The following is a 15,695-nucleotide window of genomic DNA, read 5'->3' on the forward strand; positions in this document are numbered from 1 at the left end:
TGTAGTAGTTCAGCAGTAGTACTAACTACAAACAAACAAACAAACAAAAGAGCTTTTTATGTTTTGGCTTACTCCTCAAATTTAAACCCACTATAAAATCCTCTTAGGAGAAGTACTGTTTCTTATTAGAATCATATGGCTGACACAATGCGTGCCTCCTCCTGATACCTAAAAATATTCCTTTAGCAGAGCTGCGGGAATGATCCCCGGTGTCTGTGTGTGTTTCTGAGACCTTCAGAAAATGTCCTGGGTGTTTGATGTTGCCATGGTTCTCTTGCAAATGCTTGGGACTCTACTTTCCCCAGATGTAGCCAGGCCAGAAGCCAGTGACTAAGTGGCTCTTGGGAAAAAAAGGGAGGAATTGCAAGTTTCCTTCGACCACTCCAGAGCCTCCAGCAGTAGGGACAGGCTGAGGCTGGTTCTTCACCTGAAATTGCAGCTTTGCTTGGCTCTTTTCCTTCCTTTCTGCTCCCCACAGTTTCTTTTCCTTGGACCTTTGACTCAGGGTTCACTTATCAGATAAACAATCTAAGACAAATTGCATTTGTGCCTCTCCTACTGTGTTATGTAGAAGTTTGAACAATAGTTATGAAATGAATGAATACTAGTAAAGTGGCTAAGCAAGAGCTCATTGGTCCAGGGGATTCAAGTAAATTTGATCATTTTATGATTCCTTTCTCCCTTGACGGAATGACTTGTTACGGTGAATGACTGTAAATTCTCAGAAATCATACAATCTACTATTGGATACTCAGCAGTGAATTCTAAATTTAGGGTGTGTGTAGGGGAACACAAGGAACATAGAGACATTTTACCATATTGAGCAAATCTTAGTTTCTAGGATTCTACAGTATATAGTTCTTTGTCACTGAAGAAAATAAACATGGAAAAGTTTTTTGGAACAAATGATAGCATGAAAGCTAGCATCAGTAGTTCAGTGACCCACCCAGGGAAGGAGAGTAACAGCAAGATGGTCTATAAGAACCTGAATAGTGGTAATGTAGATAATGTAAATTAAAGTATCAAAATTACATTTTTTCAATTTTAAAGCTTTAATTTCAATTTGAAGTGAAACATGTTCATATGGAAGCTAATTTATTTGCCATTTTGATGATCTTCTATAATTTTATACTGCATAATTACATTTAGCTCCATTTGAGGAAATAGAAACTTATAATAAAACACAAACATAAAATTACAAACTTAAGAACTTTACAGTCTTACACTGTATGGTTATTATTTGTGCACAGAAGGTAGATTTTTAAATTTTTTTCTAGCAATGTATTTCATTTTAAAAGAAAACAACATTTTCAAATAACTACACACGAGATTTTTAATGATTAAATTGTCTGTCATAATTCTTGACCCTAGTCAGTAAGATACAGTAATTAATGAATAAGTTAGTTGCTTTTAATGTTCCCAGTTTAGTGATATACAACTTACAGTGTCTCAGAATCTTTTAGAGTTATGTCTAGATGAGCAGGCATCTGATATATTGCTTCTTTGGTAAGAGTATAATAGCTAAAGAACAATTACCAGCTTTGTGAGGATGGCATTTTATCAATGGAACTTCCATTAAGTTAGCCTTCCATCTTGTTAATGCCATGCTCTTTTTTCAGAACCTTGACATCATTATAATGTGTCAGTATGGGGGGGGGGGGTGAAATGTACTTTTAAAGTGCCATAGATAAATGTGTATTCCTGTCTTTGGTAAAGCAGCATTCAAAGCTTTCTTGCTGCAGTTATTTTAAGGACTACATGAGAATGCTATAGATATAAAAAGTATATCACTTTGACAGGAAAAAGTACTAGTTACCCAACTGCTTGTTAACGTTCACTCTTTACATACGGTATCCCCCAAAAAGTAGTTTTTAAGTGTTTCTTATTGTATAGTCAGCATATTCTTCACTTGTCTTAATGGGAAAACTTTATCTGAATTAAATTGAATATTCATAAAGATGGCATTTTAAATAGCTATTTCCTGTATACAAGGAATCATTAGTTAGAAAATAAATATTTTTGAAAAAGGAAATCCTCTTTATTCTTATGTGATTTGATTGTTCATGTAGTTTTGTGGGGAGTGGTTAGAATTGGGAACTATAAAGTATAGTAAAACCCTTTTCTTGAATAAGTATAAAATGTTATTGAAAGTGGCTATACCTGTGTAATGTCAAAAGAAGACATTGAGAATTCAGGCAAATTGCCAATTTTTGATTGATAGGTCTACAATTGACTGATCTGATAGATTACTTTTTCTTCTAAGGAATTGTCCAGCTGTTTGATGAAGCTGATCAAATCTATAAACTCTATAAGTAATATATTACTGAATTAGGAAAATATTAAGGACCCCTCAATAAATCTTAGTACAGAACTCTTTACCAGTTAATTTCATATACTATAACTCTAATTATAAGGTGACTGTCTCTTGATGTCTTCAAAATGGTTAAAAATAGCTAAAAATATTATCTTACCTGTTTGGAAATAAAAATTACATAAAAATTTTCTCACTTAAAAATAAAAGCTTACTGTCTTTTTAAATTCTGCATATCCCTTCCAGTGTTTTTCTAGTGGTTTCTTTAGTTGTCAGTAAACATATTAGATCTCCCTACACTCAGTTTCTCAGATTTTTTACAATTCTGTAGGTACAAGCCAAGAATATAAAAGACAACAAATTCAAGTATTCCAAGGCAATAGTGGGAGGATTTTTCATATGGAGGAGAGGTTTTTAGGCTTCAGAGTCTCAACCCTTATTTCTTTTCTTTTTATTTTTCTTTTTTTCTTTCTTTCTTTTTTTTTTTTTTTTTTTTGTGTGTGAGATGGAGTCTCACTCTGTTCACCCAGGCTGGAGTGTAGTCACGCAATCTCAACACACTACAACCTCCACCTCCCACATTCAAGCAATTGTCCTTCCTCAGCCTCCCAAGTAGCTGGGATTATAGGCACCCACCACCACACCTGGCTATATATATATATTGTATTTTTAGTAGAGAAGGGGTTTTGTCATCTTAGCCAGGCCAATCTCAAACTCCCGACCTCAGGTGATCCACTGCCTCAGCCTCCCAAAGTGCTAGGATTACAGACTTGAGCAACCACGCCTGGCCTCAACCCTTGTTTCTAAGAGTCCTTTTGAAGCAGCCTCATTGTTTGGGGTGACACCCAGAGTTCTTGGTCTCACTGTCAAGGAAATCAAGGATGCAGACACACCAAGGGTGAGGTTTAGAGCAGAAATTTAATAGGAGAAAGAAAGAGAACAACTCTTTGTTACAGACCTCCTTATCTGTGTTTGCAGCCTGATCTTCCAGGCTGCTTTCTGTTAGAAAATAAATAATTTCTTAGGCTGTTTTTTGTTAGAAGGGAAGTTCTGCTGAGGACTCTTTGCCCTCACTTTCTGCCTAAATAGTTTCTTTCTACCTCCTGTATCACTTTCTCTTTTGGAAATATCTTAGATATTAATCACTGCAGGACAAATTGACTGGAGGCAAGGGCAGCTATGGTGTTAAACTATAGTAGATGCCCAAAATGCAGAACTCAGCAGAGTAATGCTCCTCTGCCAATATTTCAACTAAAGGAAAACACAGAACCCTTCTCTTAATTTATTGTAGCACAACTGAGAGCAAGCTAGAAGTCATAACCATAGCTCCAGTAAGGGTACACATATTATGAAGAGAAAATGAGGATTTATTCTTTAGATTTAATATTTCCCTGCTGAGGACTTTCACTGAAATGTCCAACTCTCTACTGCTGTTTGGTTTCTGGTTCACTCAAAGTGGAAGAAGCATCTAACCTGTGTCACTCAGGACTACTCTCAAACGTCTCGAGATTTAGAATTTTAGAGTACAGTGATTCAGTTAAGCAAACAGCAAGTAGTACTATTTCCCATCTATTAAAATCTGTTTTCCACATGACTTCCTGTGTGTTTGCTTATTGCTAAAAAAAGACCAACATTTGAATGCAGAGCACAATATCTAACACATGCACAAGAGATAGGCCATTTAGTCTTTGGGGAGTTTTATTTTAAAACTCATAATCCTTGAGTTACCTTCCTTTCTCTCTCATTTTCTTTTTGTGACTAACCTCTCAAAAAAAATTTCTTGCCAATTTCATTGACTTGTACATTCAGATTGTTTGTAAGCAGGTGTCTACTACAACTTAGCTGAAAGATAACCATCCAATCACAAGATCAAGTGGCCCTTTCTCAATCGGAAACTTTATCTGTTCTCTGTAACTATCCACACAGCTGACTGTCTTTTTAAAAGTATATCATCCCTGTGACCAATAAAGGTATTGTATTCTGCTTCTTTACACACAAGCTGCTCCTGCCTGTTTCTTTACTGACTCTTTCTGTTTTTCCACTGTCCCTAGGTTCAAAGTCACACTTATTGTCTCATTTGGTCTCTCTTCTTTGGTAATCCCACACATAAAATCACACCCACTTTGTGGGTACTTCCTGAATCTGAACCATGATATCTCTTGACTTATCTAGTCTACAAACTATAATGGCCCATTGGGATATCTAGCTGAACATTCTAATAGATCCCATAAACATAACACATTCTAGATGACATTAATTTTATCAATTACAACACATTTATTTTTCCAATTTCTCTTGTTTGTTTATGACAATCCTATTTTTTCCAATCACCTGGGCTCCATATGCCTAAAAATCATTTTACTTCTCTCTATTCTTTAATTCCTATATCCAATCATTTTCTAGATTAATTTGATCCCTAAGTTGTATCTTGATATTTTCCTTTTCTGTAACTTCTTTATTTTTCCTATTCAAGGCGTTCTTCTGTTCAGTTATGGCCTCAATATTTTTCTCCTATTTTCTTGGTTATCAAAATAATTTTTACTCATAATACAAATAAATTATAATTAAATTTAAAGTTCTCTTCCACCACAAATAGCCCATTTTCTCTATATCACGGTTTTACATGTATTATTCAAAAAAAAATGCATGTGCACAAATAGATTTCTAAATTATCTCCAAATTAGCTAAAGCAAGGTATTTGTTAACTAGTATTGTATGAAGATACTATTTCCTCATATTCTCCTAACTTTTATGTTATCATTCCTTAATATTTTCCAATCTGTTCTCTTGTTTTAATTTGCATTTTGTTTTTTATAAATAAGAATGAACATCTATTTGCATGCTTATAAGTAATTTGTATTGCTTTTTCTGTGAACTGACTATACATTTTGCCTTCTATCATGTTCTTGTCTTACTACCTCAAGACTTTCTTGGATTCTGTGATGATTACAAATTGTTTCTAGGTTAATCTTTCTAATTCACATCTCTAATCAACATACTTTTCATTTAAATTATTTCAATTATTGTTGATTTCAACTGTACAAAATTTGAACCTCTTAGTCTAGTATACCACTCAAGGTTCCCAGGTACAAGTAATAGATTCTTAGGAATAAGTAATAGGAACCAGAAACCTCAATTATTTGGCAGAAATGGATTTCATTAGAAGGATATTGAGAAACTCACAACCTATGGCAGGGCTTGAGAAATATATCTAGAAGTCATGCCTTTTGGAGAAAAATATTCAAAATTATGCTGCTAAATTGATTTATCACATTTATCTTGTCTTTTGGAGAAAATATTCAAAATTATGCTGCTAAACTGATTTATTACAGATACTAAGAAAGTTTCCCTGCTATCATCAATACTGAAAAAGTGGATGCTTTTAATGAAGCTATACTCAAGGATAACTTTAGAAAATAAGTTTAGCTGACCCCATTGCAACCATATCTATCTATTTCATCATTCCCTTCAGATTCAAAAGTTTGAATGTGCTTATCTGATTGCCCTATATCCTCTGCCTGAGCTCAATGTAAAAGACAAACATGGAAAGCAATTATCTAGCAGTTTCTACTTCTGAAGTTGGATGTGTGCTTTGCTTCAAAAGTTGGTGGATTTTGCACACAGGAAAAGTTTCAGTAGCTAGATACCACAAAGAATGACAGATGTCAACTAAAGTTGTTATATACTTCCCTCTCTAATCCTCCTTTGCCTATTTTTTGAAGCCTACATGTTTTATTCTTAATATAACCTATGGTCAGCTCATGTAGACCTACCCTTCCTAAGATGCACCCTTAATTTTTTGCATCCCTCATCTTTTCTAATCCCATTCTCTGCATAGATTCCTTACCTTCTGCCATTCTACCCATTCTTACAATTTCTACTTCAAACATCTTTTTTTGTTTGTTTGTTTTAATTTTGAAACTTTCTTAATAATTTCTTTTTCTTTACACTGCCATACAATTTTATTCCCTCAAAGAATAATACTCATTGTATTGTCTTGTCCAAAAATTATTCTAGTATGTGGCATCTTGTCCCATTACTCTATAGGCACCAATTTTATAGGGACAGTTCCTTTTCATTTTCAATGCATTAAAAATTCAGAAGATTTACACATCAATACAAAGAACCCATCAAAAATAGACCTCTAATTCCCTGTCATTCATTCACCCATTCACCAAATATGTATTTTATCTATACCGTATATGCCAACATTCTGATCAGAGCTACAGATATGATGAACAAGACTGATTCAATCCTTTATAGAGTTTAGAAACTAAAAATGAAACAGCAATAACAGAACAACATATAAGGAAATAAACATTTCAGTAAAAGTATTTTAATGTTTATAATGTGCTATGAAGAAAACTAAATAATTTCCTATGTAAAGAACAGTTTGGATGAGTGCAAGAGGGAACTGGTTTGATTGGTTAGAAGGCTTAATTGTCATGAAAAGGAAAGATGATACCTGATTGGTTTCAAATGGTAGCAGAGATGGAAAGAAGGAAAAAGGATTCAAAATATAGTTTGGATGAAGAATTGATGGGAACGGATAATGACTTGAATATTCAGTATGAGAGGAAATGTCAAAGACTAAATCCCATTTTTTTGCTGGAGCTAATTTTTCCACTCACTCTTTCTCTGGTATTAACTTTCTGAGTTTCCTTCACATCTGCCTTACTTACTTTCCCTGTGTTATACAATCTTCTGTCCTCCTAGGATATTGTATATTGCAAAAGAGCAAGGTAGAGCACTGTATTTATAAATACTACATATCTATATTTTTCAAATTCAATTGAATCTGTAACAGTAGAGTTATATTAGGAGATAGAAGTCACAATTTGAACAGGGAAAGTTTAATATAAAAATTATTAACTATGACTAGTAAGCAACTATAAAGGGTAAAGAGAATTCCAAATAATGTCCTAAAGCTGAAAGAGCACAACCAAGGAATGGGCAAATTCAGAAGGGAGCCCCCTTCCAAAGCTAGGTTTCAGACCTCAGTGGAGAAGGTGTAGTTGCATCCAACTGGTTGGTGGAGAACTTCAATGCATTGTCTCAGGCCTGTGTTTTTTCAGTCATGGATCAAACAGTAAATACCTTTGATGGTATATGGACTAAGGTAGCAAAAAGGGAACCATGGAGCAAACTGGCAAGTAGGAAGTAGGTTTCAGGAGAACAAGTGGGCTGAGACTGGCACAGCTATGAGGGGTACAGGTGTACAGGATTGTCAAGCAGGAAATAACTTTCCAGAGTGCAGATGTGTAGGGTCTGGTAAAGTAATGTGTAGAAGTAGTCACACCCTGTTCTTGTACAGGATACCACAAAGTCTGAGTTGTATACTGTCTGCATGAATGGGCCACCATGTCTTGGTCACCAATCTGCTGGGGTTAGGGACTCAGTCTCACTGAGGGACTGCACACTCTGGGTACTCAGCTGGGGTAGAGTATGACTTGATATTACTCTCCCTGGCCCCAAGCTTCTATAGCGAATGCAATCGGAGCAAAAAAGAAGTAAAAGAAAGGACCTCATAACCACAAAGAAATACCTTTTTCCTTGCAATGTCTTTCTTGAACCCTTTATTATCGAAGTTTAAAGTTGTACTTGCAGGAGGCCGGATGCACATGGTGGCTCACACCTGTAATCCCAGCACTTTGGGAAGCTGAGGCGGGTGGATCACGAGGTCAAGAGATCGAGACCACCCTGGCCAATGTGGTGAAACCTCATTTCTACTAAAAATACAAAAATTAGCGGGGCATGGTGGCATGCACCTAATGTCCCAGCTACTTGGGATGCTGAAGCAGGAGAATCACTTGAACCTGTGAGGCGAAGGTTGCAGTGAGCCAAGATCGCATCACTGCACTCAAGTATGGTGACAGCAGGAGACTCCGTCTAAAATAAATAAATAAATAAAACAAAATAAAAAGAAAAGAAAAAAAGTTGCACTCAAGTATGGTGACAGCAGGAGACTCCGTCTAAAATAAATAAATAAATAAAATAAAATAAAAAGAAAAGAAAAAAAGTTATACTTGAAGGAAAAGGAAATGCTTACAAGCACAATCGCCATTATTGCCGTGTAGATAACAAAGAGTAGATTAAGATCTGCGAAGGAGGCCGGGCGTGGTGGCTCAAGCCTGTAATCCCAGCACTTTGGGAGGCTGAGACGGGCGGATCACGAGGTCAGGAGATCGAGACCATCCTGGCGAACACGGTGAAACCCCGTCTCTACTAAAAAAATACAAAAAACTAGCCAGGCAAGGTGGCGGGCACCTGTAGTCCCAGCTACTCGGGAGGCTGAGGCAGGAGAATGGCATAAACCCGGGAGATGGAGTTTGCAGTGAGCCGAGATCGTGCCACTGCACTCCAGCCTGGGCGACAGAGCGAGACTCTGTCTCAAAAAAAAAAAAAAAAAAAAAGAAAAGATCTGCAAAGGAATACGTTAATAAGTGAAAGAGAAACCCTTTTGGCTACTTTTATATGCACCCTGCTATATATATTTGAACTTCTGTATGACAACTTTATCATACAACATAAAGAAACAACTTTATCTTGACACCTAACAAGAAGATATAGCTGTCCTTAGGAGTGAAATTGTTTTAGCCATTTCCTCAGATACTAAGATGCACAGTCCTTGTAACCATTATCCTATTTCATCACAGAATTCCTGAAAATTCTGTTATCTAAGACTAAATGTCAAAGTTATTCTCCTACAACTTACATATAAAATAAAAAGGTAAAGAGAGAGAGAAAAAGGAACATGACTAGTGAATAGAATTAAACACATGCAGCAAGCAAAGAAAAATATGCAAACATAGTCTTCATTTCTATAATTGATCACAAAGCTATAATACTTATGGCTTCATTTTTCTGCTCCCCATTACACATTTCCTTTCCTCTCCGTCAGAATCTTAGCTGACAGTGAAGCACTAAACATAATCTCAACCCTCAGAAAATCTTTTGGGTTCCAGATACAGTTTTTCTTGCCTATATTGTATAGCAGCAACACAATTTCCTCTTGATAATTGAGAACAATTACTCCAGCTGGTCAAATATTCTTTATTTCATTTATTTACTTATTTATTTTGCCCATTGGTTGAATGGCATAAGGTGTTCAGAATGATTAGGACAGTCTCATCTTCCAATTGAATATGCCAGTTACTTTAACTTTTTCAGGAAAAGGTACAAGCAGCAACTGCGACTCAGGCCATAACACCCATCAGAATCCATGGTACTTGAGTTTCTGTGTAGAAAAACATTTTGTGTTGAGCCTATGACAAGTGACCATAACAGATTCACAGACTCCCAGGGTTCTAGAGCAAATCCATCTCATCTGCAGCAGATATTCTTTCAAAAGAGGTGCCTGGCATGTTATTATGCCTAAGTAGGGGTGAGGCATCTGATGATGACACATCAAGTGATTCTGGTAAAACTGCCCAGCCCATCATAAGTGCCTTCTATAAAACTCACCAAATTGTAAGGCCTAGAGGCCCAGCAGGATTACATTTATGAAACCAAAGTGGTATTTCAGGTATCAGGCTGAAAGAACAGAGTAAACTGTACAAAGAGGTTGTTCAGACCACAGTCCCACTCATCTCTAGTACATTAACACCAAATACCAGCCGACAGCTATGGCCTCAAAGCAAAGAATAGAACATGACTTTGGGGAACATGGTTCATAATCTCAAATAATGGATGGAATGAAGAGTGGGTTCTGACAGAGATAAGGCTGATAAGAGGAAGAAAGGCCAGTCTTGAAGGACCCTGTAAATCTTGTTAAAATTTTTTAAACTTAACCCTAAGGGCCACTGTTAAAGGTTTCTAGTCAGATTAATGACATGAACAATACTAGGTTACAGAAAAATAACTCTGACTTCAGTATAATCAGTAGAGAGAATGTCGAGGGAAGAAATGTCTTTTAGGAGGTATAATGAGGCATGAGCTTCAGACAGTATTCATAACTTCTACCCTTGGCAAATGCATGTGCCTTGTACTAAAAATCTACCAAAATACAGTTGGCCCTGCATATCTGTGAGTTCCACAACTTTGGGCTCAACCAACCATAGATAAATATATCTGAAAAACAAAAACAATAAAAAATAATGATATAACAATAAAAGTAATGCAGATTTTAAAACAATACAGAAAATAACTGTTTACATGGCATTAACATTTTATTCAGTATTATAAGTAATCTAGAGATGATATAAAGTACATGGGAGGATATATGCAGATTATGTGCAAAGAAGGGACTTGAGCATACATTGATGCAATTTAATGTACACCTTGAAAAACTAGAAAAGCAAGAGCACATCAAACCCAAAATTAGTAGACAAAAACAAATAACAAAATCAGGGCAGAAATAAGTGAGAAAAAAAATAAAGAACACAAAACAAAAGATCAATGAAACAAAAAGTTGGTTGTTTGAAAAGATAAACAAAATTGACAAAACTTTAGCCAGACTAATTAGGAAAAAAAAGAGAAATGATTCAAATAAAAAATTCAGAGATGATAAAGGAGACATAACTGAAAGTGCAGAAATTCAAAAAATCATTAGTGGATACTATGACCAACTATATGCCAATAAATTGGAAAATCTAGAAGAAATGGACAAATTTCCAGACACATACAACTTACCAAGATAGAACCAGGAAGAAATCCAAAGCCTGAACAGACCAATTAGAAGTAATGAGAGCAAAGCTATGAGAAAAAGTCTCCCAGTAAAGAAAAGTTTGGGACATGATGACTTCACTGATGAATGATACCAAACATTTAAAGAATAACTAGGGGGGGCACCCAAGATGGCTGAATAGGAACAGCTCCAGCCTCCAGCTCCCAGGATGAGCGACACAGAAGATGGGTGATTTCTGCATTTTCAACTAAGGTGCAGACCAACACCTCACACCTCACAAAGCTGGGTACACCTCTGAGACGAAACTTCCAGAGCAGGAATCAGACAGCAACACTAGCTGTTCAGCAATATTCTATCTTCTGCAGCCTCCGCTGCTGATACCCAGGCAAACAGGGTCTGGAGTGGACCTCAAGCAAACTCCAGCAGAGCTGCAGCTGAGGGTCCTGACTGTTAGAAGGAAAAATAACAAATAGAAAGGACACCCACACCAAAACCCCATCAGTATGTCACCATCATCAAAGACCAAAGGCAGATAAAACCACAAAGATGGGGAAAAAGCAGTGCACAAAAACTGGAAATTCAAAAAATCAGAGCGCATCTCCCCCTCCAAAGGAATGCAGCTCATTGCCAGCAACTGAACAAAGCTGGACAGAGAATGACTTTGATGAGTTGAGAGAAGAAGGCTTCAGTCAATCAAACTTCTCAGAGCTAAAGGAGGAACTACGTAACCAGCGCAAAGAAACTAAAAACCTTGAAAAAAAGAATGGATGAATGGATAACTAGAATCATCAATGCAGAGAAGACCATAAAAGAACTGATAGAATGAAAACCATGACACAAGAACTACATGACAAATGCAAAAGCTTCAGTAACAGACTTGATCAACTGGAAGAAAGAGTACCAGTGATTGAAGATCAAATGAATGAAATGAAGTGAGAAGAGAAGAGTAGAGAAAAAAGAGTAAAAAGAAATGAACAAAGCCTTCAAGAAATATGAGATTATGTGAAAAGACCAAATCTACATCTGATTGGTGCGCCTGAAAGTGACAGGGAAAATGGAACCAAGGTGGAAAACACTCTGTAGGATATCATCCAGGGGAACTTCGCCAACCTATTAAGGCAGGCCAACATTCAAATTCAGGAAATACAGAGAACACCACAAAGATACTCCTCGAGAAGAGCAACTCCAAGACACATAATTGTCAGATTCATCAAAGTTGAAATGAAGGAAAAAATCTTAAGGGCAGCCAGAGAGAAAGGTCAGGTTACCCACAAAGGGAAGCCCATCAGACTAACAGCAAATCTCTTGGCAGAAACTCTCCAAGCCAGAAGAGAGTGGGGGCCAATATTCAACCTTCTTAAATAAAAGAATTTTCAACCCAGAATTTCATATCCAGCCAAACTAAGTTTCATAAGTGAAGGAGAAATAAAATCCTTTACAGACAAGCAAATTCTTAGAGATTTTGTCACCACCAGGCCTGCCCTACAAGAGATCCTGAAGGAGCACTGAACATGGAAAGAAACAACCAGTACCAGCCATTGCAGAAACATGCCAAAATGTAAAGACCATTGATGCTAGGAAGAAACTGCATCAACTAACGAGCAAAATAACCAGCTAATATCATAACACAGGATCAAGTTCACACATAATATTAACCTTAAATATAAATGGACTAAATGGTCCAATTAAAAGACACAGACTGACAAATTGGATAAAGAGTCATGACCCATCAGTTTGCTGTATTCAGGAGACCCATCTCACATGCAGAGACACACATAGGCTCAAAATAAAGGGATGAAGGAAGATCTACCAAGCAAATGGAAAACAAAAAAAAGCAAGGGTTGCAATCCTAGTCTCTGATAAAACAGACTTTAAACCATTAAAGATCAAAAGAGACAAAGAAGGCCATTACATAATGGTAAGGGGATCAATTCATCAGGAAGAGCTAACTATCCTAAATATATATGCACCCACTAAGGAGCACCCAGATTCATAAAACAAGTCCTTAGAGAGTTACAAAGAGTATAGACTCCCATACAATAATAATGGGGGACTTTAACACCCCACCGTCACCATTAGACAGATCAACCAGACAGAAAGTTAACAAGGATATCCAGGAATTGAACTCAACTCTGCACCAAGTGGACCAAATAGACATCTACAGAACTCTCAACCCCAAAGCAACAGAATATACATTCTTCTCAGCACCACATCACACTTATTCCAAAATTGACAACATAGTTGGAAGCAAAGCACTCCTCAGCAAGTATAAAAGAACAGAAATTTTAACAAACTGTCTCTCAGACCACAGTGCAATCACACTAGACCTCAGGATTGAGAAACTCAATCAAAATTGCTCAACTACATGGAAACTGAACAACCTGCTCCTGAATGACTACTGGGTACATAACCAAATGAAGGCAGAAATAAAGATGTTCTTTGAAACCAAGGAGAACAAAGATACAACATACCAGCATGTCTGGGACACATTTAAAGCAGTGTGTAGAGGGAAATTTATAGCACTAAATGCCCACAAGAGAAAGCAAGAAAGATCTAAAATTGATACCCTAACAGCACAATTAAAAGAACTAGAGAAATGAGAGCAAACACATTCAAAAGCTAGCAGAAGGCAAGAAATAACTAAGATCAGAGCAGAACTGAAGGAGATAGAGACACAAAAAACCCTCCAAAAACTCAATGAATCCAGGAGCTGGCTTTTTGAAAAGATCAACGAAATTGATACACTGCTAGCAAGACTAATAAAGAAGAAAAGAGAGAGGAATCAATTAGATGCAATAAAAAATGATAAAGGGGATATCGCCACCAACCCCACAGAAATACAAACTACCATCAGACAATACTATAAACACCTCTATGCAAATAACCTAGAAAACCTAGAAGAAATGGATTATTTCCTGGACATTTACATTCTCCCAAGACTAAACCAGGAAGAAGTTGAATCCCTGAATAGACCAATAGCAGGCTATTGAAAACTGGCACAAGACAGGGATGCCCCCTCTCACCACTCCTATTCAACATAGTGTTGGAAGTTCTGGCTAGGGCAATCAGGCAAGAGAATGAAATAAAGGGTAGTCTGTTAGGAAAAGAAGAAGTCAAATTGTCCCTGTTTGCAGATGACGTGATTGTATATTTAGAAAACCCCATTGTCTCAGCCCAAAATCTCCTTAAGCTGATAAGCAACTTCAGCAAAGTCTCAGGATACAAAATCAATGTGCAAAAATCACAAGCATTCTTATACACCAGTAACAGACAAACAGCCAAATCAGGAATGAACTCCCATTCACAATAGCTTCAAAGAAAATGAAATACCTAGGAATCCAACTTTCAAGGGATGTAAAGGACCTCTTCAAGGAGAACTACAAACCACTACTCAGTGAAATGAAAGAGGACACAAACAAATGGAAGAACATACCATGCTCATGGATAGGAAGAATCAATATTGTGATAATGGCCATACTGCCCAAGGTAATTTATAGATTCAATGCCATCCCCATCAAGCTACCAATGACTTTCTTCACAGAATTGGAAAAAAACTAAAGTTCATATGGAACCAAAAAAGAGCCTGCATTGCCAAGACAATCCTAAGCCAAAAGAATAAAACTGGAGGCATCACGCTACCTGATTTCAAACTATGCTACAAGGCTACAGTAACCAAAACAGAATGGTACTGGTACCAAAACAGAGATATAGACTAATGGAACAGAACAGAGCCCTCAGAAATAATACCACACATCTACAGCCACCTGATCGTTGACAAACCTGACAGAAAGAAGAACTGGGGAAAGGATTCCCTATTTAATAAATGGTGCTGGGAAAATTGGCTAGCCATAAGTAGAAAGCTGAAACTGGATCCTTTCCTTACTCCTTATACTGAAATTAATTCAAGATGGATTAGAGACTTAAATGTTAGACCTAAAACCATAAAAACCCTGGAAGAAAACCTAGGTAATACCATTCAGGACATAGACATGGGCAAGAACTTCATGACTAAAACACCAAAAGCAATGGCAACAAAAGCCAAAATTGACAAATGGGATCTAATTAAACTAAAGCGCTTCTGCACAGCAGAAGAAACTACCATCAGAGTGAACAGGCAACCTACACAATGGGAGAAAATTTTTGCAATCTACTCATCTGACAAAGGGCTAATATCCAGAACCTACAAAGAACTCAAACAAATTTACAAGAAAAAAACAAACAACCCTATCAAAAAGTGGGCAAAGGATATGCACAGACAATTCTCAAAAGAAGACATTCATACAGCCAACAGACACATGAAAAAATTCTCATCATCACTCACCATCCGAGAAATGCAAATCAAAACTACAATGAGATACCATCTCACACCAGTTAGGATGGTAATCTTTAAAATGTCAGGAAACAACAGATGCTGGAGAAGTTGTGGAGAAATAGGAACACTTTTACACAGTTGGTGTGACTGTAAACTAGTTCAACCATTATGGAAAACAGTGTGGCAATTCCTCAAGGATCTAGAACTAGAAATACCATTTGACCCAGCCATCCCATTACTGGGTATATACCCAAAGGATTATACATCATGCTGCTCTAAAGACACATGCACACATATGTTTATGGCGGCACTATTCACAATAGCAAATTCTTGGAATCAACCCAAATGTCCATCAGTGACAGACTGGTTTAAGAAAATATGGCACATATACACCATGAAATACTATGCAGCCATAAAAAAGGATGAGTTTGTGTCCTTTGTAGCAA

Source organism: Rhinopithecus roxellana, chromosome 2 (assembly GCF_007565055.1).
Source record: "Rhinopithecus roxellana isolate Shanxi Qingling chromosome 2, ASM756505v1, whole genome shotgun sequence".
In the NCBI taxonomy this organism is placed as follows: Eukaryota; Metazoa; Chordata; class Mammalia; order Primates; family Cercopithecidae; genus Rhinopithecus; species Rhinopithecus roxellana.